General features: G+C 38.3%; 1 pseudogene; it reads right to left on the reverse strand.

Moving 5' to 3' along the window:
* Positions 1–2,659: 2,659 nt before the first annotated feature.
* On the reverse strand, positions 2,660–3,166 carry LOC140512343 (peroxiredoxin-4 pseudogene; annotated as a pseudogene).
* Positions 3,167–4,291: the final 1,125 nt, after the last annotated feature.

The raw sequence follows: 4,291 nt of genomic DNA on the forward strand, positions 1-4,291 counted from the left end.
TCAGATTGAAGCAAAACTCAAAGACAGTTTGTCTGGGGATTCAAACAAAGGGTCTATTTAAGTGACATCTTACAAATTTAGAGTTGAAAGAGACCTTAGGGGACATTTTGGTCAAACCCTACATTGAACAGAGGTAGACAAACTTAAGTTCAAAGAAATATTTGCCAACTCATATTGATAATAATTGCTAGAACTTTAATTCAAACCAATGTCTTCATAACAATGTATCTCTGCAGGCTGCGTACTGGCTTAGGAAACAACAAACTACCTTTAAGTTGCATTTTTATTGATTTCATTAAGCTTATGCGAAATACATTTTAATCTGGTTCAGTGTAGCTATCTGGTGGTTTTTCTGCTGATTACTTAGGGCTACAGTCATGAGTTTGATACCTCCAGTCTAGGAATCTACAAAGTACCGCTGCAAGGCCAAACTGTCAGAAGCTTGTTTTTGTAGGTCCACAAGGGAAAGAAGGAAGGAAAGAAGTAGGAAGGAAGAAAAATTAGATTTTAAAATACAATAAAGCTTTATTTTAAAATGTTATTTAAAAAGCCATATTTTTCCCCCTATGCATATAAAAATAAGTAAGAGATGAGATTTGACCTATGGACAGTCGTTTGCCCTATCCTGGTTTAGATTTAAGAAAGTGATGGAGAAAATGTTAATAATGCAATTTAAACGAAAGTGCATCATATACATGGAGGCAGGGTGCAGGTTGTTAAACATTTATTAGCTTTCCCTGCTTGAGCCCCAGAGAGGTTTTGTCCATGACCAAGAGCTAACTAAATAATGGAGGCAGATAGAATTAGCTCTTTTGACTCTAAGTTCAGCACTCTTTAGAATGAGATTATTTCAGAAGCAGCTGATTAAACATCATGGTGTGTTGTGGTGTCACCATCTCGAAGAGTTGAGAGTCATACCACCTCTAATCCAAATATAGGCATTTATTGGGAATGGCATCTCTAATGTGCTGAGTTCCAAGAGGAGTCAACAACTTAGTAAGAAAACACAGGCAAATTTGTAGGGTAGTGAAACTGATTACACATCAGAAATTGTTAATATTTAAAAGGTAAGAGGGGTTTGTTAAGGGATTAGGTAATGGGGGAGGGGTCCCAGACTCAGTGGAACTTTGAATGCAATTACTCACAATGCATACAGAAAATCCCATGGTGGGGGAGGCTTGTGTGTATGATAATGATGTTATAATAAGCCTTTCTATGTCATAAGTTCCCTTAAAGGACAGCTTTTGCTATTACTGCACATGTACCTACTTAGGGAAAGTCCTTCTATTGCTTTGGGGTTCACATCCTGCTCAGGCATCCTGGTGGGGCTGCTTTCTGATTGGCTGACTTTCGTAGTCCTGTCTGAGATTAGGTGGATGTGGTTGTGGTTGAGTGCATGGACACATGAGTTATGAGGAAAATATGAGGAGTGGGTCAGGGGGTAGTGGCTAGCTAGGAACAGTGCATTTACTGTTCATTGGAACCTATGATTTGTGTCTGGGGGTGTGTGGTGTAGTTAAAGTCAGATTGTGTTGTTAAGTCTAAAAGTGTCTGGTCAGTGGGGCACATAAGTACTTTAGAATGTTGGGGTTGGGGGCAGCTTTATTAGGATTCCATCATTAATTCATTGCCTGTGGTACCTTTTAGCAAGATGCAGTTTCCTTCCTTGTCTCTTTTGAATAGATCTATTTTTTTTTTCTGAGATCAGGATTGCTTACCTTGCTTATGTTATTTTTTTTTACTTCAGCTGAATTATAATATTTTTCAGCTCCAGCCTTTGTCCTTTACTCTGTGTAGATCTCTCTGGTTCAAATATGTTTCTTGTAAACAACATAATGTAGGATTTTGATTTATAATCTACTCCACCATTCACATCCATTTTATAGGAGAGTTCATCCCATTCACATTCACACTTATGAATACTGACTGTGTATTTTCCTCCATCTCATTTTCCCCTTCATAATACTTTTCTTTCTCCTTTCACCCTATACCATCTCATCAATGCTGTGTTTTTGATCACTGCCTCCCTCAATCAGACTCCCTTCTATCAATCTCTTACCCCTTTTCCCCCTTCCCCTCCTACTTTCCTATAGGGTAAGCAAGATTTCTTTATCCAACTGGGATTGCATGTTGTTCCCTCCTTGAGCCAAATCCAATGACAGTAAGGTTCAGACAATATTCTTCATGTGATATAATTTACTCCATTCCCCCTTTCCTCTCCTCACAGAACAATCCTTTTTTTTAGCCCCTTAATTATATTTTAGCCCCTTAATTATATTTTTTTTAATCATCACATCAAAGTTGATTTATACTCACACCTTCTGACTATGTATACTCCCCTTAACTGCCCTAATAGAGATGTAGGTCTTATGAGTTACAAGTACCACCTTCTCATGCAGGTATGTAAATAGTTTAACCTTCGAGAATACCATGGCTTTTTTTTTCTTTCCTGTTGACCTTTTTATGCTTCTCTCTTTTTCAAAACCATTACATTTTATGTTCAACCTTTGAACTAGATAGGAGCTAAGCAACCATTTCAATTTTCTTTACCAAAATACTTGTTTTTCAGCTGTATCTGAAGTTATAGCTCTTCTTTGAGCTACAAGGCTTTCATAGCTTCTTCAAGTTTGACAGTTTCACTACCACCAGGATTTCATTTCTAATGGGCAGGACAGACTGCTCCATGCTTGTCAGTGTATTGGAATGGTGGGACTGAACATGAGTGTTTTATCAATTGATCTACCAACAGGAAAGTCATTCATTATAATAGGATTCCTTTATCAATAATCAAAAGGTCTCTAAGGGTGCAACCTGAGTTCTATAGATGAAGTTCATAATCCTTTGATATTTGGTGTGTGAAATATGAAAGAAGTAGAATTTTCATTGCCCTCCTTGTTTCTGAATGATATTAGTCCATACTACCTGGGTAAAATGTGAATCATCAGAGCATGCAACCACTTTATTATCTATACCTTTGAAGTCTTCAATTCTGTCACCAAAAGAGATAATTTCAGTAGTACACAAAAGTGAAGTTAAGTGGATAGAAGAACACAAAATATTTTCCTCAATAATCAGTTAATTTGAGCTCCTTAAATTCTCCATTTATCACAGCTGTTCCTTCCCAGTAAGGTGCTGACTCAGAAATCTTGGCCTTGCTGAAGTACATGAAGACATGGGTTGCCTTCCCCAGCTACAGTTGACCTCCAGTGTAGAAGTGGTTCTTGTTGTTCAGGACCTGGGCCACTGTTGCCTGGCAGTCTCCTTGGCCACCTTTCTGCCATGGATACAGCTGGAAGCAGAAGTACCAGCAGAGACATGGCCATTTCTATGGCTTCTTTTGAGTCTTGTGTTTGAAAACTGAATATTCTGTTAAGTTCTTTTTTTTTTTTTTTTTTTTTTTTCCCAATCAGACAGATCTGAAGGTCCCATGGAAAGTCTGTCTATGGACAGGGCTCTTTTTGGTGTTTTGCTTATTTTCAAATGTTGAATTCTGCTCCTGGAGTACAAGGAGTATTTTCCCAAGCTTCTTGTACTGGGGGCTAGGGGTCTGGTCCTGAGGTCTCAGGTCTGGTCAGGGCCATTTGGGGCTGGCAGTTTACCCACTGTGCTATGGGCCTAGTCTCTGTCCTAGTCTTGCCTTGGTTTCTGGGACTGGAAGTTTGTTTGTTAAGCTGGGACTGGAGGCTTCAGAGCTAGCCTGCTGTGCAGCTGGCCTACTAAGCCCAGATCATGGGAACTTCACAGATGATCTGTATTGTGGTTAAGAGTCTCTGGATGACTTACCTGGACACCACCTACTCTTGTCTGCCCTTCCTTTTACCCAAATGAGGCAGACCTTTCCTGAATTATCTTGGGCTGGAAATTTTTTTTCATTCCATCTTTTTGTTGATTCTGTTACTCCAGAATACTTTTAGAGGCTTGATTCAATGTCATTTCCAAGGGAAGCTTGGCAGAGCTCAGGAACTTCCTGGTTTCTCTCAGGGCATCTTCCTTCTTTTTTATTTCTATTTCAAAAATTCTGAGAGGTTTATCACACTTAATTTTTCTAAAAGTCTATCATATTCCTTAACATCTTTCTTCATTATTTTTGCTTGCATATATGTTGTATTGAAAAGGATTAATTTTGGTCCCCTAATATAATAGTTTTACTATCTATTCCTTCTTTGAGTATTTAGAAGCCATACTATTCATTATATATATATGTCAGTCACTGAAGTTAATTGATGTCCCTTACTTTTCAGCAGAGGTAGTTTTCCTCTATCTCTTTGAATTAAGTATATGTTTGTTGTCT

Source organism: Notamacropus eugenii, chromosome 6 (genome assembly GCF_028372415.1).
Source record: "Notamacropus eugenii isolate mMacEug1 chromosome 6, mMacEug1.pri_v2, whole genome shotgun sequence".
NCBI lineage: Eukaryota > Metazoa > Chordata > Mammalia > Diprotodontia > Macropodidae > Notamacropus > Notamacropus eugenii.